Here is a 23,300-nt window from a genome sequence, read left to right as displayed (position 1 = left end):
TTACTTATCTTTTATTATATCGTTCCAACATTACTACAGAGTACATTTGTTTTTAGCAGTTTAATCCCCTCTTCATTTTCAAAAGTGCCTTGAGCACACAAGCTCGCGCAGCCTTACCCTTCTTCTGCTATTTTTGAAAAAGTGACTCGTGTTGCCTTCTGTGACGCATATTGAGCTGATTTCTGATTACCGAGGGTGTTTGATGCAAAGTGACCCCGTGAACCATCCGGCACATCGTTAAAATACGTGCCGCCATTTTGTGTTTGAGACACTTTGTTTTTGGTTGGCAATTCTTTATACCGTGTTTTTTCCAACCATTCTACCAACCACATTTCTATTTGGCAACTTGAACTTCGTCTTCATGCAGCATGCGGCACTGGATATTTTGATTTACGATGCCTTCTCCTTCGAGTCTCACAGTTTTTTATTTAAGTTCAAAAGGCACACTGTCAACCTACTTCAAGAGCAAGCAACTAAACTTCAAGGTCAGCATTTCATGGATGATTTCTCATAGCTGCCAAGGTTTCAGATTGCTTAAGTGTGACATTTTCATATTTCAGTGTAATTATGAGTGACATTTCAATGACTATGAGTGACACTTTCGCGCAAGCAAAATCAAGCAATGAAAATGAGGGAAGCATATATAAATATCCGAAATTACACAAATTTGAGCAACAAGAAACTCTAAGAAGATCTTAAAACTGCTGCAATTGACCTATGGCTTTGCTGTTACTCACTATTGGTGACTGCTGTAATTTCTGCTGTAATGCTCTTTGTCTATCATATATGGCCCAACACTATTGTGTAGTACCAATCATGTATGTGCCTTATATCATCGATTTAATTCCTTAAGCACTCTAACATCTTTCGGTCCCTCTCTCACCAACAGTTCATTTGCTTAATAGTTATGCTCATACCAATGTAGGGTGTCAGGGCACTTCACATCAGACACACATTATACCAACACGATGACTCTTTTGTGGGTACTACAGTCTAGCAGATGTTATTCGTAGCACATCTCTTTGAAAGCAGCAGAAGTGTTTAAGCCACTGCGCTCGCGGTAATTTGGGTTTGCCGGCCGCCTCAATTATAGTCACCCTCCAGGCTCAGCAGGCCAGTGAGGCACGGGGCTGGGCTGTCCAGTCACGGTGACACGCAGACTGTCCTGGCGGCCGCTGCAACCTGGTGGTGGGTCACTCACTCTTCTCGGGCTCCCTTAGGTCTCTGGCATTATTGAATTGAGGAGGCTGATAGCGCACGGGGCGGCACCGGTGAAAGTTGTGCTTGTGGCAGGCAGCGCGACGCTGCAAGTGCCATATTTGAATACATTTGTGGAGCCGCGCAAAAACACTGGGCAGTTGGCACTCGACTGTCCACTTACTTATTGTTGACTGACCTGCTGCTGCCCAGCCACGATTGTGCAGCACAGACACTGCCTACTGCCATACTGCCAGTGCTGTCTTCATCCACTCTGAGGCAGTCTGAGCCCTCAGGTCAGCTGAGCTGCTCATGATGCGCCCGGACGGTCGGGACCCCCCCTGCGGCTGGCCCGGCCTGCCTGGTGGCGTCATGATGAGAGGCTGCGAGAGTGAGCAACTGAGGCAGCCTGCACGCTCACTCATTCCCCCGCCGACCGAACTGACTTCCTGTTCCTGGCGGCCGGACGTGACGCGGGAGTACCGCACATTTAGGATTTAATCCCGGCCCCCTGGTGACACGTCGGTGATCATCATTGGCTGCACTGTATCGGGGCTGGCAGACAGAAGTGCAGTACTCAATACATTTGTCACCGCACTGAAATGCGTGGGCGTCACACGTGTTGCGTGTCGCTTGGCAGGCCTGATTTCTTTCATGTTTCACTCAGTATTTTCTGCTTTTGCATAGACTTAAATGGAGGGCATAATTAATTTAAACGTGCCATCTAGTGGTTTCCAGCAATAATATACCTTAACATTCAGCAATGATTAAAATACATGAGAGCATCGTAACTTATCAAATAGTGATTGCTGATATTCGACCCCTGAGGCTTGAGCCGGGTGGTTGCTATTTTTGATTGTTTTAATACCTTGATTCACCCCCCCTTGCGTCCTTCCCACACCTGCACCAGCGCTCCACGCTGCTCTTAATTTCGGCGCTTCTACTCGCGCTCTGATTTTGGGTTACAGGACTCCTTGTCCTCTAGTTATAAACATTTAGGTGACTCCGCTCGGTGTTTGGCAGATTACTTGCCTCCCCCTCGCCAACTGGCCGACTTAGGGCCGTCATCACCGAGGGACCGAGCTAAGAGCTCATTGGCGGACATCTTGGAGTGGGCTTTCCTCTCCTGTCACTCGGGCGCCTCCATAAAAACTGAAGAGGTACTCCGATCGGGTAGATTGCTGATATTCGACCCCTGAGGCTTGAGCCGGGTGGTTGCTATTTTTAATTGTTTTAATACCTTGATTCACCCCCCCCTTGTGTCCTTCCCACACCTGCTCCAGTGCTCCACGCTGCTCTTAATTTCGGCGCTTCTACTCGCGCTCTGATTTTGGGTTACAGGACTCCTTGTCCTCTAGTTATAAACATTTAGGTGACTCCGCTCGGTGTTTGGCAGATTACTTGCCTCCCCCTCGCCCACTGGCCGACTTAGGGCCGTCATCACCGAGGGACCGAGCTAAGAGCTAATTGGCGGACATCTTGGAGTGGGCTTTCCTCTCCTGTCACTCGGGCGGCTCTATAAAAACTGAAGAGGCACTCCGATCGGGTAGATTGCTGATATTCGACCCCTGAGGCTTGAGCCGGGTGGTTGCTATTTTTAATTGTTTTAATACCTTGATTCACCCCCCCTTGTGTCCTTCCCACACCTGCACCAGCGCTCCACGCTGCTCTTAATTTCGGCGCTTCTACTCGCGCTCTGATTTTGGGTTACAGGACTCCTTGTCCTCTAGTTATAAACATTTAGGTGACTCCGCTCGGTGTTTGGCAGATTACTTGCCTCTCCCTCGCCCACTGGCCGACTTAGGGCCGTCATCACCGAGGGACCGAGCTAAGAGCTAATTGGCGGACATCTTGGAGTGGGCTTTCCTCTCCTGTCACTCGGGCGGCTCTATAAAAACTGAAGAGGCACTCCGATCGGGTAGATTGCTGATATTCGACCCCTGAGGCTTGAGCCGGGTGGTTGCTATTTTTAATTGTTTTAATACCTTGATTCACCCCCCCTTGTGTCCTTCCCACACCCGCACCAGCGCTCCACGCTGCTCTTAATTTCGGCGCTTCTACTCGCGCTCTGATTTTGGGTTACAGGACTCCTTGTCCTCTAGTTATAAACATTTAGGTGACTCCGCTCGGTGTTTGGCAGATTACTTGCTTCCGACTTAGGGCCGTCATCACCGAGGGACCGAGCTAAGAGCTCATTGGCGGACATCTTGGAGTGGGCTTTCCTCTCCTGTCACTCGGGCGCCTCTATAAAAACTGAAGAGGTACTCCGATCGGGTAGATTGCTGATATTCGACCCCTGAGGCTTGAGCCGGGTGGTTGCTATTTTTAATTGTTTTAATACCTTGATTCACCCCCCCCTTGTGTCCTTCCCACACCTGCTCCAGTGCTCCACGCTGCTCTTAATTTCGGCGCTTCTACTCGCGCTCTGATTTTGGGTTACAGGACTCCTTGTCCTCTAGTTATAAACATTTAGGTGACTCCGCTCGGTGTTTGGCAGATTACTTGCCTCCCCCTCGCCCACTGGCCGACTTAGGGCCGTCATCACCGAGGGACCGAGCTAAGAGCTAATTGGCGGACATCTTGGAGTGGGCTTTCCTCTCCTGTCACTCGGGCGGCTCTATAAAAACTGAAGAGGCACTCCGATCGGGTAGATTGCTGATATTCGACCCCTGAGGCTTGAGCCGGGTGGTTGCTATTTTTAATTGTTTTAATACCTTGATTCACCCCCCCTTGTGTCCTTCCCACACCTGCACCAGCGCTCCACGCTGCTCTTAATTTCGGCGCTTCTACTCGCGCTCTGATTTTGGGTTACAGGACTCCTTGTCCTCTAGTTATAAACATTTAGGTGACTCCGCTCGGTGTTTGGCAGATTACTTGCTTCCGACTTAGGGCCGTCATCACCGAGGGACCGAGCTAAGAGCTCATTGGCGGACATCTTGGAGTGGGCTTTCCTCTCCTGTCACTCGGGCGCCTCTATAAAATCATTCGGCCATGGCTCCGCGCAGCGGACGCGTTCAGCGGGCGCGCCGGTCGCGCGCGGGTCGCGCGCCGGAGTCAAGCCTGAGTCCTGCCCGTGTGCGCCCGTCCGTGACCGAACGGGGCACGGGGCAGGACTCTATGCCCCCACGAAAAATCTAGGGAGATAATTCGAGAGGCGGATCACCAGAGAATCCATTATTCAAATTCTACTCTACTTGAACTTGGTAAGACCTCTAATTTATCTTGTCTGCACACCATAGATCCTAGCACGATGATACCTGCGTGTTAGAACCGGCTGTCTCTAGTTGGCAGAGGTATACACTTCTGCCAAATAGGGACACTCCTTTTCTAGTCAGGGCAAGGGGATCACACCCTTCGATAACCCCTGCTCACCCCCTTGGTAGCTTGGCAGAGCAGAACAGGCTTATCTAAGAGGCTGTGTGTTAAGCAATTATGACCACATACAGTAATACAGTGAATACACTACAAATGGACACGACACCGTAGTATTATAAAAATAAGTATTTTTATATAAGGCTTAGCACAAGACCAAAATAACGGCAAAACTGTACACAATCGGAATAAATACGTTCGGGAAGGAAAAAGGATAGTTCAAAGGTAGTTTCTTCTTTAGCACAAGAGTCTTTTATATCAAGCAAATCTTCTTCTTGGAAACACAGTTCTTTAGCAACAGGGTAACTCACACGGGAGCTACACAACGCTGGGCAGAGATACTCCACAGGTTCGGCGTCGACCGCGAGGAGCTCTGCGTCGGGCCTGGAGTCACACGGACCCCCAACAACACAGTACCTTAGGAAAATGAAGCACACGAAGATCAGCGGCGTCGAGCAATCCGGCGTCGCGTCTCCGGTGTCGATCAGGCCTCAGCAGGCGTTGTCGATGATGCAGTTGCACAGAGTGAGCAGCGCTCACGGCGTCGAAGGGCACACGGTTGATGCGATCAGCAGCGGGGCAGACACGAGGTCCTCTGGAGTTAGAGCCGTACTCCTACTCACTGGCGTTGCTGCTGGCGTCGGTTGGGCCCAGCGTCCGATCGTCGTGGTTGCTGGTTCTTTCGGAGATGCTGGATTCACACTTCCAGCAGATAGCACTTTGTAGCAGGTGAAGTCCTTTAGCCCTGTGACTTCGGCAGGAGACTGGCACTCTTCCAGTCCTTGGAGATTTTCTTAGCAAGCGTGAGAGTACACACCCAGTTCCTCTCTCCTGGTTCCTTGGCAAAAATAAAGAAGCACTGCAGGATTCCCCCAACAACAGCACACTGGCAGAAGGGGTAGGCAGTCCTTTAGATCAACAGGCTTCTTGTCCTTGGTTACAGGGTTCCTTGTCAGAAGTGATCTGATTTCCTAGTTCAGGGGTCCTCCTCTTATACCCCTTTTCGTCTTTGATCCCTTTGTCTATGCCGGGGGTTTCCCAACATCCTGGGTCTGTGGTGGGTGGAGCTAGGCAGTAGCACCTGGCCTATTCATTGAGCCGGGCCGGGTCCTCAGACGCCCCGCAGGAGGTGGAGCCAGCATTGACACTGGCAGGAGCAGAGCTATCGCCCTCCTGGCAGGAGGTGGGGCTAGGATCGTCCATGGCAGGTACAGAGCCATCAGTCGCTCGGCAGGAGGTGGAGCCAGCATTGTATCAGGCAAGGCAGGCTATCAACAACTACTCTCCCCCTACTCTCAACGTAATGTCCCACTCATCCCACACTGACTCATCCAGACCTCTTGGAGCCACCCAGCTCCTGTCACTCACACGCAAGACCAGCAGAGACCAGATATGGTTAGACAAGAAAATAGACACTTTCTAAAAGTGCTATTTTCGAACCCAGAGTCCAAAGACCATCCACACCAACGGATGCGTAATTAAACCCCGAGTTCAGGGATACCAAACTCGACATTGCACCATGCTCCCCGGGCCAGCTAGGATTATAGCGTTAATAATCCCGGCGGCCCATTCTATCCAACGGAGAGCAGGCTACCTCGCAATAGTGAAGCCCTAAGATGGCGGCACTTCACTATCAGGACATGCCAACTTGGTCAGGCTTGTCCTACCTTACACTTACAATGCACCCTGCCCATGGGCCTACCATAGGGGTGACTAACATGAAGTTAAGGGAAGGTTGGAGGGGCTGGCAAGTAGGTATACCTGCGCAGCCGACGTGACAGTGCAAGAGTGCACGTGGGTCTCGCAATGACCGACCCGTAGACATTCGTTTACACGGCCGCTCCTGTGGGTGGCACAACACGTGCTGCAAGCCCACGAGCGGCATTTGTATTTACAAGCCCCGGCACTCCTGGTGCACTAGACTAGGGACTGACAGTAAACCAAATAAGCCAAACATGGATACAATAGATACATCATTTTAACAGAGGGAGCACTTGCGCTATGGCACTGATCAGCAGTGACACGGCGCCCAAAGCATATACCAGCAAAACATCGTAAAACAGTAGAGGCAAACAGAAAAATGGAGGAGAGACTCAAGCCAATGATGTCAGGTCTAACACGTGTCCCCTCCAGCTGAAATGTGGGGAGAACTACCCTTAACCTAGGGAGTCCTCATCACTAAGGCGGAAAAATCTGGACAGACCATCAGCATTGGCGTGATCTGTACCAGGGCGGTGTTCCACCGTAAAGTCCATCCCCTGTAGAGCAATGGACCACCTCAACAGTTTTGGATTCTCACCCCTCATTTGCATTAACCATCTGAGGGGCCTGTGGTCTGTCTGAACCCGGAAGTGAGTCCCAAACAGGTAGGGTCTTAGCTTCTTCAGCGCCCAGACCACAGCAAATGCTTCTCTCTCTATCGCACTCCACCTTGTTTCCCTGGGAAGTAACCTCCTACTGATGAAGGCTACAGGCAAGTCTCGGCCCTCTTCATTCACCTGAGCTAGAACAGCCCCCACGCCATGCTCTGAAGCGTCCGTCTGAACAATGAACTCTTTCGAAAAGTCGGGTGCTTGGAGTATAGGTGCTGTGCACATTGCAGTTTTCAGGGTGTCAAAGGCCGTTTGACAGGCATCAGTCCAGATCACGTTTCGTGGCTGCTTCCTGGAAGTCAGCGAAGTCAAGGGGTGCACAATGTTACCGTAATCCTTGACAAACCTCCTGTAATAACCCGTGAGTCCTAAGAAGGCTCTCACCTGCGTTTGGGTTTTGGGCGGTGCCCAAGCCAGGATGGTATCAATCTTGGGTTGCAGGGGGGCCACCTTACCACTCCCTACTTGGTGCCCCAAGTACACCACAGAACCCTGCCCAATCTGGCACTTACTGGCCTTGATTGTGAGGCCTGCTCCGCGCAGGGCCAACAACACTTCCTGGAGGTGACGCAAGTGTTCCTCCCAGCTGGCGCTGAACACTGCGATGTCGTCCAGGTAGGCGGCGCTGAATTCCTCCAGTCCAGCCAAGACCTGGTTGACCAACCTCTGGAAGGTGGCGGGGGCATTCTTCATCCCAAAGGGCATCACCCGGAACTGGTATAGCCCATCTGGTGTGGAGAATGCTGACCTCTCTTTTGCCCCATCAGTCAAGGCGATCTGCCAGTACCCAGACGTCAAGTCAAACGTACTAAGGTACCGGGCAGCCCCCAACCGATCGATGAGCTCATCAGCTCTGGGGATGGGGTGTGCGTCAGTCTTCGTGACTGAATTGAGCCCTCGGTAGTCCACGCAGAACCGGAGTTCTGGTGAAGCACCAGGCGCTGCAGCCTTCGGGACCAAGACCACTGGGCTGGCCCAAGGACTGCTAGAGGACTCAATCACCCCCAATGCGAAAATTTTGGAGATCTCCTCCTTAATGTACGCTCGGACCTTGTCAGTCACCCTGTAAGCCTTGTGCTTCACAGGAGGGCTGTCTCCGGTGTCAACGTCATGGACACACCAATGCGTGACACCCGGAACCAAGGAAAACAGATCCGGGAATTGTCCCAACAGGGGGCGACAATCCTGTTTCTGCTCAAGGGTCAGTGTGTCAGAGAGGACCACACCATCCACTGACCCGTCTTGCTCTTTAGCATACAGGAGGTCAGGAAAAGGCTCACTCTCCTCCTCTGTTCCATCATCTGTAGCTAGGAGCATGCCCACTTCGGACCTTTCTAAGTGGGGCTTCAAACGGTTGACATGCAGGACCCGCAAGGGGTTCCTGGGAGATTTCAAGTCCACCAGGTAGGTGACATCGCTCTTCTTCTCCAAAACCTTAAACGGTCCAGTCCACCTGTCCTTGAGCGCACAAGGTTCCACAGGGGACATGACCCATACTTCCTGACCAGGCTGAAGCTCTACCAGAGTGGCATTCCGGTTGTACCATCGCTTCATCTCCTCCTGGCTGGCCTCCAGATTTGCCTGAGCAAGTTCTCTGAAGCGCCGAGTCTGGTTCCGGAAGGCCAGCATGTAGCTGTATACATCCTGGGGAGGTTTCCTGGGAGATTGCTCCCAGCCTTCCTTGACCAGACTCAAAGGTCCTCTTACCGGGTGACCGTATAAGAGCTCAAAGGGGCTGAACCCTAGAGCCTTCTGCGGCACCTCACGGTAAGCAAACAACAGGCATGGCAAGAGGACGTCCCATTTCCGCCTCATTGGTTCTTCAAGACCCATAATCATGCCTTTCAGGGTCCGGTTGAATCTCTCAACCAGCCCGTTTCCTTGAGGGTGGTAAGGAGTGGTGAACTTGTAGGTTACCCCACACTCCTTCCACAGAGACTTCATATAGTTCGAAATGAAGTTGGTGCCTCGGTCGGACACCACCTCTCTGGGGAACCCCATCCGGGAGAAAACACCCATCAGTGCCCGTCCCACCACGGGGGCCGTCACTGTCCTGAGAGGGATGGCTTCCGGGTACCTGGTGGCATGGTCCACCAAGACCAGGATGAACCTGTTGCCCAGGGCTGTCTTGGGGTCCAGGGGCCCAACAATGTCAATACCCACCCGGTCAAAGGGGGTGCTGACCACCGGAAAAGGTTGGAGGGGAGCCTTCTGCTTCCTTCCGCTTTTCCCACTTGCCTGGCAAGTGCGACAAGTCTTGCAATGGATGTCTACATCCCTACGCATCTGAGGCCAATAAAAATGGGTGACAAGCCTGTCATAGGTCTTGTCCTGCCCCAGATGTCCAGCTAACGGAACATCATGAGCCAAACCCAGTAGGAAGGCTCTGAAGCGCTGGGGTACCACCAGCACACGGGCTGACCCAGGCTCAGCAGCCTTAGGCTCGCTATACAGGAGGTCGTTCTCCCAGTACACAAAATGTGACCCTGACTGATCACCTGAGGATTGGGCTGAGGCCTGCTGCCTCATGCCCACAAGAGAAGGGCACTCTTTCTGTTCCGCACAGAATTCCTCCCTGGAGGGACCACCATCCTGCTGCCAGTGGGTCAGCTCGGGCAGATCTCCCAGTTCGGCAATTTGTTCCCCGGTGGGCTCCAGGGCATCCCCCTCAGGGTCTACCTCCTTCTGGACCACGGGAACAACGGGGGCCATTTTCCCGCGCCTCCTGCCTCTTCTCTTCACAGCTGGGTCCTGGGCCGTACTTTCAGGCTCCGGGACCCCATCAACACCCTTACTCGCTGTCATGGATCGAGTGGTTGCACACACCCACTCTGGCACACCCAACATTTTCAAGTGCGCCGCTCTCTCCACCTTAGCCCAAGGGGAGTCTTCCAAATCATTGCCCAGGAGACAGTCGACAGGCATGGCGGGCCTCACAGCAACTTGAAGAGTACCTGAAACTCCCCCCCATTCAAAGGAAACCTGAGCCACCTCACACTCTTTCTGGGAGTTATCGGCAGCTATCACGGGGTAGAATGCGTGGGGAACCACCTGCTCTCTGGACACCAAGTGACACTTGACAGCTGTCACACTCGCTCCGGTGTCTCTGAGAGCTTCCACTCTCTGGCCATTAATGGTCACCCACTGCCTATATTTACTAGTGTTACTAGGCAGAGGGGGTGGAGGGACCATCTGCATGTCTCCTAGCGAGACCAGGGACATTTCTGCGGAACCCCTCCCACCATGGACAACCATCTCCTCCCCTCCCAAGGCTACACTTGCCAACTGATGAGGGGGTGCACGCGGCGGTGCATTCGAATCCTTCTTGGGACACTGGGGGTCATAAAACCGGTGTCCCACCTGCCCACAACCGTAGCAGGTTAGGGGGCCCCTATGAACAGGTTTACCCGTCGGGCCCCTGACTTCTTCTCAGGGGGAGGCTGGGAACCCTTCCCTTGGTTCCCTTGGGGATTACTTTGGGGCCCTTTCTGAGACTCCTTCTGTTTACCCTTGTCCCCCCCACTCTTCTGCTGGGGACCCTGCCCACCTTTGGCTGAGTCTCCGACTGGACCCTTGTGGACCCTGGTACTGACCCAGCGGTCCGCCTCCTCAGCAAGTTTTCTAGGGTTAGATATCTTGCTATCAATCAGGTGCTGGCGCAGCTCTGGAAAACAGTTATTAGACAAGTGCTCCCACGCAAACAAATCATAGAGAGCTTCATAACTTTCCCCTTTGCTGCCCTTTACCCAACCATCCATGGCTCTGCAAAAATAAGACACATATTCAACCCACGTCGTACCAGGCAACTTCTTACATTCTCTAAAAGCTTGTCTGTACTGCTCGGGGGTTAAACCATATCGCAACATTAAAGCATCTTTCATATGAGCATACAACATCCTATCCGCAACAGGCATGTCTAACAGGGTATCTCTTCCCTCATTCACAAAGCGGCCCCACAACCCTGCTCCCCAATTCTTCTCAGGGACCTGGTGGGCCAACAATGCTAACTCATATGCTTTAAACCATTGACCAATATCTTCATTCTTATTGTAATCTTTGATCACATCTTTCGGGAAGTAAAACTTACTTTCTGCAGGCTCGGATGGAATGCTGCCACCAGAGGGATTCAATTCTAACTTTTTAGCTTGGATATCCAGTTCCCTCAACCTGGCTTCACGCTCCAAAGCTAACTTCTCTCGTTCAAACTCCAACTTTTTGATCTCTAAATCAGCTTCCCTTCTACCTCTTGCATTTTCTAACTCCAACTGCCCATTTATCTTCAGCCTTGCCATCTCCATGTTGTAAGCTCGCTCTTTCGCCCTTTCTTCTCTTTCTTCAGGGGAAAGACCTTTGGAGGAAACACTGCTTCCGGGAGAGGGCACAGGTCCATTCACTGGCACCTCCTCATCCCCTTCCTCTGGGGGTACCACCACCACATCAGAGGGATTTCTGGACTCCCACCAGGCCTGCAATGCTTTATAAAAATCATCTTTTCTCGAGAGGCCGGTGGTAGGAACTTCAAACTGGTTGCAAAAGTGTTTCAGCTCATCTTTCTTGTATTTCTTTAGCTTACTCCTCTCGAACTCCTCCACAACAACGATAGCAGGGGCAGCGACTCCGTTGTCACTCATGGTTAAACTGGCAGTGTTCAGAAAATCAAGTTTCAGGAAAGCGGAGAACAAAAATAGGATCCTTCCGAATCAGATTGTGACTGCGTTATGGTCTGCTTTCACTATGTAGCGCACACTAATCACTGTACATGGGTCATAAATGCAAGGTCCAAATCCCACCGCTGCCACCAATGTTAGAACCGGCTGTCTCTAGTTGGCAGAGGTATACACTTCTGCCAAATAGGGACACTCCTTTTCTAGTCAGGGCAAGGGGATCACACCCTTCGATAACCCCTGCTCACCCCCTTGGTAGCTTGGCAGAGCAGAACAGGCTTATCTAAGAGGCTGTGTGTTAAGCAATTATGACCACATACAGTAATACAGTGAATACACTACAAATGGACACGACACCGTAGTATTATAAAAATAAGTATTTTTATATAAGGCTTAGCACAAGACCAAAATAACGGCAAAACTGTACACAATCGGAATAAATACGTTCGGGAAGGAAAAAGGATAGTTCAAAGGTAGTTTCTTCTTTAGCACAAGAGTCTTTTATATCAAGCAAATCTTCTTCTTGGAAACACAGTTCTTTAGCAACAGGGTAACTCACACGGGAGCTACACAACGCTGGGCAGAGATACTCCACAGGTTCGGCGTCGACCGCGAGGAGCGCTGCGTCGGGCCTGGAGTCACACGGACCCCCAACAACACAGTACCTTAGGAAAATGAAGCACACGATGATCAGCGGCGTCGAGCAATCCGGCGTCGCGTCTCCGGTGTCGATCAGGCCTCAGCAGGCGTTGTCGATGATGCAGTTGCACAGAGTGAGCAGCGCTCACGGCGTCGAAGGGCACACGGTTGATGCGATCAGCAGCGGGGCAGACACGAGGTCCTCTGGAGTTAGAGCCGTACTCCTACTCACTGGCGTTGCTGCTGGCGTCGGTTGGGCCCAGCGTCCGATCGTCGTGGTTGCTGGTTCTTTCGGAGATGCTGGATTCACACTTCCAGCAGATAGCACTTTGTAGCAGGTGAAGTCCTTTAGCCCTGTGACTTCGGCAGGAGACTGGCACTCTTCCAGTCCTTGGAGATTTTCTTAGCAAGCGTGAGAGTACACACCCAGTTCCTCTCTCCTGGTTCCTTGGCAAAAATAAAGAAGCACTGCAGGATTCCCCCAACAACAGCACACTGGCAGAAGGGGTAGGCAGTCCTTTAGATCAACAGGCTTCTTGTCCTTGGTTACAGGGTTCCTTGTCAGAAGTGATCTGATTTCCTAGTTCAGGGGTCCTCCTCTTATACCCCTTTTCGTCTTTGATCCCTTTGTCTATGCCGGGGGTTTCCCAACATCCTGGGTCTGTGGTGGGTGGAGCTAGGCAGTAGCACCTGGCCTATTCATTGAGCCGGGCCGGGTCCTCAGACGCCCGCAGGAGGTGGAGCCAGCATTGACACTGGCAGGAGCAGAGCTATCGCCCTCCTGGCAGGAGGTGGGGCTAGGATCGTCCATGGCAGGTACAGAGCCATCAGTCGCTCGGCAGGAGGTGGAGCCAGCATTGTATCAGGCAAGGCAGGCTATCAACAATTACTCTCCCCCTACTCTCAACGTAATGTCCCACTCATCCCACACTGACTCATCCAGACCTCTTGGAGCCACCCAGCTCCTGTCACACACACGCAAGACCAGCAGAGACCAGATATGGTTAGACAAGAAAATAGACACTTTCTAAAAGTGCTATTTTCGAACCCAGAGTCCAAAGACCATCCACACCAACGGATGCGTAATTAAACCCCGAGTTCAGGGATACCAAACTCGACATTGCACCATGCTCCCCGGGCCAGCTAGGATTATAGCGTTAATAATCCCGGCGGCCCATTCTATCCAACGGAGAGCAGGCTACCTCGCAATAGTGAAGCCCTAAGATGGCGGCACTTCACTATCAGGACATGCCAACTTGGTCAGGCTTGTCCTACCTTACACTTACAATGCACCCTGCCCATGGGCCTACCATAGGGGTGACTAACATGAAGTTAAGGGAAGGTTGGAGGGGCTGGCAAGTAGGTATACCTGCGCAGCCGACGTGACAGTGCAAGACTGCACGTGGGTCTCGCAATGACCGACCCGTAGACATTCGTTTACACGGCCGCTCCTGTGGGTGGCACAACACGTGCTGCAAGCCCAAGAGCGGCATTTGTATTTACAAGCCCCGGCACTCCTGGTGCACTAGACTAGGGACTGACAGTAAACCAAATAAGCCAAACATGGATACAATAGATACATCATTTTAACAGAGGGAGCACTTGCGCTATGGCACTGATCAGCAGTGACACGGCGCCCAAAGCATATACCAGCAAAACATCGTAAAACAGTAGAGGCAAACAGAAAAAATGGAGGAGAGACTCAAGCCAATGATGTCAGGTCTAACACTGCGCATTGTAAAATATGTCATAAATCACTTCCCACAGTAAAGAACAACGTTGCCCTGATGACCAAATTTAAAATGATGTTGCTTAACTGCAGATCAATGATAAAACATAAAACTGAAATACACGATCTTTTACAGGAAGGTGGTTTCAATGTAATGTTTCTCACTGAAACATGGTTGGAGGAATCCTCCTCCCCCGATATCTTGGAAATAGTGCCCTCGAACTATAGTCTTCTACGAATCGATAGGTTAAAACAACGTGGCGGAGGACTTGCACTCATATGCAAAAAAGAGTTAGAATGTACCCTCACTAATAAGGCCATCATAAATAGTGAATGTGGTACATTCTCTATAGAATTGAACACATCTATGACCATTACTGGTCTTCTTATTTACCGCCCTCCTGGCACTTCAACCCCGTTTTGTAATCAACTCATAGAAGCATCTACCCAGTTAGCTATAAGACATAAGAATCTTATGATCTTAGGAGACCTAAATTTGCTTTTTGAAGACAATAATGCAAAAGAGGCACAAATGCTCAAGACAGCACTGCAAGCACTGGAAATAAAATTGTTATCCACCAACTCCACTCACCAACAAGGTCACCTCCTTGACCCAATTTTCGCTACTTGGGAAGGAATTGAAGTTCTCCCCCCTATCCCAATAATTTGGTCCGACCACTATTTGGTTACTTTTGACATACCTATTAACATTACTAATAATGTGCCCAATAAATTATTATCTCTTAAGCGCCGTAATTGGAAAAACTACACCCGGAACGATTTATTAGCCCATTAGAGGAACACTCCCCCCCCCCCGCAGGTCAGTCCCTACATGACACTTGGAATAATTATGAATTATGGCTTGATAAGGCATTAGACAAAATCTCCCCGTGGACCTATAAACCCCCTGTGAGAAGAACCAAATCAGAGCCATGGTACTCTGAGAAACTAAAAATCGCTAAGACTCAATGCAAAGCGATAGAACGCATATGGAGAAAAAGCTACACGCCCGACCTTAAGGAAAAGTATAGATCTGAACTAAAAAAATACCAGAAAATAGTAAGAGAGGAAAAAAGCGTCTTTTTTAAAACTAGAATTGAGGAGGCAGACAATCCTACGAAGGAACTATTCCGTATCTATAAAGAATTGACAGACACCACACGCTTAGATACGCAAGACACATACTCCAACGATATATGTGAACAAATAGCTGATTTCTTCGTTGAAAAAGTCGAGAAAATTCATGCCACCTTCCCCAAATCCATTAAATCAGGAAAGGAGGCAGTGACTAAAGCATCAACTACTCAAAATTCCACGCTTACCAAATTCATTACACCTGATAAAAAAGACCTTATTAATATCATCAATGGTATTCATTCAGGCTCTCCTAGTGACGTGTGTCCACTGGTAAAAAGTAAGGACATCATGGAACACTTTCTTATAGATCATATAAGAAACATGATAACCCTATCTTTCCAAGAATGTAATGTACCTGAAGCCTGGAAAACAGCGCAAATCATACCTCTAAAAAAGAAACCTAATATCCCTATCACTCAGTTCCAAAACCTCAGACCCATTTCTCTCCTGCCGCAATGTGCCAAGATAATAGAAAAAATAGTTAATAAACAGCTCATGGCCTTTTCAGAAAAGGAAACTATACTCCACCCCTCACAATCGGGTTTTAGACCTGGCTATTCCACAGAGTCAGCTGTGCTGTATTCTACGGAATGTATCCGTAAGATGGTGGACGAGGGAGAGACAGCAGCGCTGGTCATGTTAGACCTAAGCGCAACATTTGATACTGTGCTTCACTCCACGCTGCTGTCTCGACTCTCGGACATAGGAGTGAAAGATCATGCATTACTGTGGCTCGAATCTTTTCTCACCAAAAGATCGTTTCAGCTGCACTGCCCACCCTTTAAATCATCTTCTCGTAGCGTGAGCCATGGAGTTCCACAGGGCTCCAGTCTGAGCCCTACCTTATTTAACATCTACATGGAACCCCTGGCTCACGTTGCAGAGAACTTTGGGGTGGGCATTGTAAGCTATGCCGATGACACCCAGTTGATGTTTAAACTTACCCCAGACAGCGAGGAATACGCCACCAATTTCTCCAGCTGCATGGCGGCTGTTGCCACTTGGATGGACAACAATTGCCTCCGCTTAAATGGAGACAAGACAGAGGTGCTGGTGGTGGGGAACAAAACATCAATATGGTCTCAGGCATGGTGGCCTACGGCCCTGGGTGAACTCCCCGGTCCTGTAGAAAAAGTCAAAAACTTAGGGATTATGATTGACTCGGATCTTTCGGGTAAATCCCAAGTTAACAAAATAACAGGCAAGTGCTTTGGCACGCTAAAAACCCTGCGGAAAATCATTGATCTCATTCCTATTGGAGCCAGAAAAATCATTGTTCACGCTCTAATAACGCCTCATTTAGATTACGGTAACGTTCTCCTCTTAGGCCTGAACCAAAATCTTTTACACCAGCTACAATGTATTCAAAATACTGCCGCTCGCATGGTGTTGGGTCTTCCAAAAAGAACCTCTTCCAAAGCTGCCCTTTCCAAACTTCACTGGCTCCCTGTTAGGGAAAGAATAAGATTTAAAAGCCTCTGTTACGCCCATCGAATTGCCCACAATAAAGGACCTACCTACCTCAGAAGTCTCCTAACCATCCATCGACCGATCAGAGACTTAAGATCATCTGGTATGACACAATTCAAACTTCCCCGCATTTCCAGAGTAAAAATGGGGGGTAGATCCTTTCGCTACTTAGCTGTGAAGCATTGGAATGCCCTCCCAGTACATCTGCGAATGGAACCCTCGGAAATTCTATTCAGAGCTAAATTAAAAACTTACCTCTTGCCGCAATAATTCCTTTTTGGTCTCCTTTTCCGGCTCTTTTTCCCATGAGAGTTGTTTGTTAGCAGTTAGCGCGGGGATACACAGTTTTGTGCAGCCATGCGCTTTACAAATGCCCTATTATTATTAATATTAGTGTTAATGTTTCTCATCCCTGCTGATTTTTAACGTCATGACAAGATTTGCTATTAATGTTTACGTTGCTGGGTCCTCTTCAAAGTTCTCTTCAAGTTTTCTGCTCTATTCCGGACAACGGTGACTACATTATTTATTTTATTGTTTTTGTGAAACTTATTTCAGTATACATGGTCATTGTAATTTCTCATGTGATTTCTAATGTATTATAAATACATTTGCATGTTAAATTTTATGTTCATGTATTAATGTTTATGTATTATTATCATTTTATCACCTTCTTTACGGCAGGAATAATTCACATAGTGTTATCAATTGAAATTACTATTATATTATGACCTTAATTTTAATACGTTTTTTGTTATTCGCTGTTTATTTAATAACTTTGCACATTGTATTGATTCTACATACCAGTTGTTCAACTTTTAATGTGCAGTTTCTATGTAATTTAGTTTCATAATGCTCTATATTGACATGTAATAGATGTGAGTAGATTTACAGTTTCTACATTTACTGGTTTCATATTTTATTTCCTGACGTCAGTTTTCAAGGTACCTACTACTCTTCTTACTTTGTGCATTGTATTATTTTCTGAATTTAGTTATGCTACTTTTAGTTTCATGAAGCTTTATGTTTCCATATGTACATGTGTTAACTTCTTCTAAACATTTTCTTGTGCGTAGACTTACGCTACATGAAATTTTATTATTATTATAGTTATTACTCATGAGTTTTGATTTGATGATTTGATTATTATGCAAGATTTTCACGTTTCATTCATAATTAATTATTCTGTCTGGTAATGGAGGTTTTCCTCTGTTCGTGCTCTTGTTCATTTTCACCTTTCTCCTTAATTTGATTGGAGATTCTATTTGTTTTCTCTTGTGGAGCACTTCCTTTCTTCATGTATATTTCTTTGCGCAGTTATACCTTTCACTTCTTCGTATGTTGGTTCACAATTTCACCAGTCTAGCCAATTGGTGTATTTTGCTTTACTTTCAACGTGGTGTTCGGTGTCTACATTCTTACCATCTCCTTCTCTTTAGTCTTTTAAGGAGAAGATGTGTTCTCTTTTGTAATTTAAAGAGATAATTCTGTTGTCTTTCTAATTCTCCTTCCTTTTTGTTTGCATTCCTTCTATTCCTTCTCTTATCCGTACGTGTTTAAAACCGTGCTTTATAATTTACCACTTTACACTTTTTCACATTTACTCTTTTCTTACTTCTTTTATTATCTTCATAATTTACCTCCTTTTCTCTTTTTTCACTATTACTCGTTTCTTACTTCTTTTATTTTTCTTTTATATTTATTGAAATGTTTTTCCTTCCGCATAATGGTTCCGTTCTCTTCTTTTTCTTACTTACCTGGTTGCTACTCTTCCTTAATTGTTCATTGTTATTTTTATTGTTATTTATATGTTTCCAGCTGATACTTCTTTTCAATACTGTTGTAAAAAAGGGAGCTGTGTGTTGTCTTTACTGCTTCCTTCACAGCCTCTGACTGGTCCCTGTAGAATGTTCATATTGTTGTGAGGCATTAGAATGTTATCTGACTCCCTGAAGTCAGTTGAGATCTGAGGCTGAGCGGGAAGGAACCTGCTCCTGGTGGGGTTGATTGGTTTTCAGTGAATTCTTATCTATTCATCTTCTTCTAATGTACTTACCTGGAATAAACCTGATTATTTATCATTCGGACTGACTACGTAATCCTTTATCCATTACTACAGTTTTTTTTAGATATATGTCGCCAAAATTATTTTGGATGGCTTTTCAGTCATATTTAGTGTGTTTGCAATAAGAAATACTGGTTAAAAGTTATTCCTGCACTTATTGTTTTCTTTGTTGTATGGTTCGTTAGTCCAAGAGTGGCAGTGACAACTGGGCATCCCCCTATCATTTAGTTGTATTCAGAACAAGAGGCAAGCAGGCAAGACCTTTGAGTCACTTTGGTTCAGAGGTGGAGAGATGCAGGTTCAGTCCTTCTCACTCACAAGCAAGAGGGTAGCAGGTCAGCACAGCAAAACAGGAGCGCAGCAGAGTAGCAATCCAACAGAGTGACAGTCATTGAAGCAGCACGTCAGCCCTTCTTCCTGGAAGAGTATCCACAGGTCCAGAAGTGTACTGAGTTGGTGGTGTCAGAGGTCCAGTACTTATACCCAGCTGTGCCTTTGAAGTGGGGAAGACTTAAAGAGAGGCCTTTGAAGTGCACAGGGCCCTTGCTGTTCCTGCCCTGGCCCCAGAATCACCACAGGCGTGTATGTAGCCCTTTGTTTGGGGACAGGACACAGCCTATTCAGGTTTAAGTGTCCGTCCCATCCTGCCGAAGAGGGCCAATTAGGATGTGGAAGGCCCATCAGCCACATGTAAGTTCCCTTTGCGTGTGACTGGCTAGAGGGACTGCACAAAGCCCAGCTATCATCCACCCCAGACATGTATTCAGAGACAGGCAGAAGGCACCAAATTACTAAAGTAAGAAAATGCCAACTTTCTGAAAATGTGGCATTTTGAGAATTCCAATTTAAAATCTGACTTCACCATAAATTGTGATTTTAAATTGTGATTCCAGGGACGCCAAACCTGGGGGGGTTCCATCTCTTCTTAATTGGAAATGACACTTATAAAATGTAATAAGGTAATCCTAATGTTATCATAGGGGAGAGATAGGTCTTGCAGTAGTGAAAAACACATGGAACAGTTTTTCACTACCAGGACATGAAAAACTTTAAAGTACATTTCCTATTTTTTAAATACACTGCACCCTGCCCTTGGGCTGTCTAGGGCCTACCTTAGGGGTGACTTATATGTATGAAAAAGAAAGGTTTGGGCTTAGCAAAGAGTTTAACTTGCCAGGTCGACAGTTTAAAACTGCACCCATAGGATCTGCACGTGAAGGCCTGAGACATGTTTAAAGGGCTACTTAAGTGGGTGGCACAATCAATCCTGCAGGCCCACTAGAAGCATCTAATTTACCCTGGCCACATGTAGTGCACTTTACTAGGGACTTAAGTAAATTAAAGGTGCCAATTATGGATAAGCCTATGTCACCATGTTTTAAGTAGAGAGCACATGCACTTTAGCACTGGTTAGAAGTAGTAAAGTGCCCAGAGTCTCAAAACCAGCAGAAAACAACATCAGCAAAACAGGAGGTCTGAAGGCAAAAAGCCAGGGAAAACTAAACCAATGATGCTAGGTCTAACAGCCCCCCCCCCCCTTTTTGAGAAAATTAGGGCTAATAACCTCTTACTGTAATGGGTTCACCTGAACTGGATTTCTCAAATAGAATGGAAAGGGGCTTCATATAGTGAATTCTGACAAATACAATATGAAAGGGTTTTACATTTGACCTCCTTGCGAAACACTATTGGACTGGGCTTTACATTGTGAACCCTCTGATAAATATACTGGGAGTATGTTTTACACCATGATATCTATGGCAAATGCAATAACAAGCAATTTTATATGGTTAACCTTCTCTCAGATACAATAGGAAGGAGTTATACATTGTGAGTTATGTGACAAATACAATAGGAAAGGTTTTTCCATTGTGAACTCTCTGACAAATTCAAAAGAAAGGGGTTTAGTGCAGGGGCAGCTTTGAGGTCTGGTCACAATAAATGCTTGGTATTTCGAGAGGGAGATTTTACATTCATATCAATGTATACTTTTGGTCTGCCTAAAGTATTTGATGTGCCTTTCAAGGCAAACCCGTTTATGCTCATGTTACAGCTAACTCTATAAATTTTTAAATGTGATGATAAAGGCACCAGGCCTCTCATGTTACACTGTAAATGATATGACAAAGCATTGTGGCCTAACCCTGTTGACTGTGAAACGTTTTACACATTGCATCTGACCCATGTAGGTGCATTGCTAGTTTTTAGGGTTAAACCCTGTTGGTGAGCATATAATCACCTGGCACCACACATGTAACGGGCAGCCACGGCCCGTGGAGGGAGTTTCGGTGGGGCGGAGAGGCGGGGCGGGGGAGGGGCAGGGTGGGGGTGCTAAAAACTGGAGTATGGATAATTGAAGGTAAGTAAACAATTTAATAAATAAAACGAATTTCGTAGCTGACCCTGCATCGCATTTTGCGATGCAGGGCACGCTACGAAATTCGTTTTATTAATTAAATTGTTTACTTACCTTCAATTATCCATACTGTTGTTTTTAGCACCCCCCACCCTGCCACTCCCCCGCCCCGCCTCTTCGCCCCACCGAAACTCCCTCCGCGGGCAGTGGCTGGTAACGGGAACAGGTTAGATGTACCAAGTAAGTTGCCCACTGTTGTAGGTCTTTGGAGTACTTACTTTTCCCCTGCAATTCTGTGAGACCCCTTTAGGAAGGATTTAAATTTGCAATTTTACCTGCAATCTTGTTAGCAAAAGAAAAGAAAAGAAGAGAACAACATGATAGTGACACATATAGTCTCCCCTAGAGCCAGGGAGATTCTACAGACTGTGTGGATGGTTCTCTGAGTGCATGCGTCACATAAATGAGACATCCATTGGTCAGCAGGATAGCAGTGGTAATGTTCCAGTGTGATGATATCTGCTCAGTATTACCAACAGAGAATCATCAAGTATAGCTGTGTCCCACAACACTGTTCATCCATACATGAGACTATGCAGATGTGTAGTGTCTGTTAATGCATCTATCTCACACTGGGGGAGTAGGGGTGGGCCTGTCCTCAGGTGCAATCAGTCAAGAGAGGGGGCAGGAGGGGGAGTGTGCCAAGTGCCTCCTCACGACGGATCCACTATCAATCCAAATGCCTCTGATTATGTGTTATCTCCTCTACTGCTACCTTCCCACATGGAGTTTGGATGTCTGATTTGGCCTCCATTTTTTCATTGAATCCGTCCCATTTATCATATGTTCTTTCACCCCCCCCCCCCCCCCCCCCCCCCCCCCTGCCCACACATCTCTGTTCTTTCAGTTATCTCAGCTTCCGGCCATTGCAGTAGATCTCATGTAGTCATGTACTTCCAGGCCATGGGGATCCTGTACAAACTTACATCAGGGCTAGATTCACAAATCTATAGGTGAGTTTGCTCATTTTGGACAAAGGCTGGTGGTCCAATAGGCACAAAATGGGTTTAAGTACGAGAAGGCTATTAATGATTTCCCCAGGTGACTGAGCACATTCGCTCAATATTAGGAGATCAATGGGCATTGGCACACCATGTGAAAGATGTTTGCATCTTGTTCCGCACAGTGTGGCATGCAGTAGATGTGTCAGGGAACATCCTCCCCACCCTTTCTGGTGCAAGGTATGTGTGATGCATTACATTAAATTTTGTGTACCGCAGTCTGGCGTTCATTGACACCCCCTTTTCTGACCCAAGGCAGCGTCTCCACATAGCTGGTGTAAATCCAGTGTATGTTCCTACCATATTTTCAGTTGTTCTGCCAGGTATTTCAGGTATTGCTGTACTGCCCTGTAAATGCATGTAACTGTTTTTCTCTGGTGCTGGTGTGTCAGTACTGTTGTTAAAGTACTGTCTGGGTCTGTGCCTGTTTTTGGCTCCCAATGCTTTTTCCACCACAGTGGACAAGGCCCAATATATCAAGATGTGCCACGATGCCAATCTGTATGTGTCTCTCATGTTGTTGAATGACCATAATATCCCATCCCCAACTAAACCTCCCCCATCTCCACACTTATGTTCGGCCATGCATTGGTCCGATGGTTGACTTTCAAAAGTCTGGTCTAGGCCAAGGCCCAGATGGGCAGATCTTGGGAAAACGGGAATGCACCAGCGTGGGTAAGGATTTATTAAACGCAACATGTTTTAGCAATCTTCAATAGCATGTTGTCTATTTACACCCTTGCCTCCAACTCCATTAGGTAAGCTAGGATACTGTAATTGCCCAGGTCCACAAATACATCCTCCGTTCTTGATTAGCTATGTCCGCCGGCCAAAGCGCAACCCATGGTAACTGGGCAGCTGCAAAATATAACTAGTAATTGGGGGCCCCTAGGCTTCTCGTCCCTATCGGGGTATATAATTTACCCCAGAGCCACTCTGTCCTTCCAGTTCCCCAGATCAGGGTTGTAAGTAATACCTGCAACTCTCAGAAGAACAAGGAGTTGGGTCCCACTGGTATGATAGAAAAGTGGCATAGCAGTTTGGGTATTTTAGAAACAGTAATCATCTCTATGGGAGATATCAACAGCTCAGCACAGAACAGCATGGGCTGTTGTGTTGCCACTAGGATCCTGCCTAGATTTCCATCAATCAAATCCCGCTCCTCATGGTATATGCCGATTCCCAAATATGTTGTTGTCTTTGCTCCAGGGCAGGCAAGTCGTTGGCAGTTAGGCCAC

At 47.8% G+C, this 23,300-nt stretch overlaps 1 protein-coding gene across 1 annotated transcript in view; it reads right to left on the bottom strand.

The window, feature by feature from the left end:
* Window positions 1-23,300, bottom strand: part of LOC147663082 (glutamate carboxypeptidase 2-like) — a 222,372-nt gene that overhangs the window by 39,112 nt on the left and 159,960 nt on the right. The window lies entirely within an intron of this gene.

This window comes from Lissotriton vulgaris, unplaced genomic scaffold, assembly GCF_964263255.1.
Source record: "Lissotriton vulgaris unplaced genomic scaffold, aLisVul1.2 SCAFFOLD_3341, whole genome shotgun sequence".
Taxonomy (NCBI): Eukaryota; Metazoa; Chordata; class Amphibia; order Caudata; family Salamandridae; genus Lissotriton; species Lissotriton vulgaris.
The sequence above is the reverse complement of the archived record's forward strand: the minus strand, read 5'-3'. Positions and strand labels throughout refer to the sequence as shown.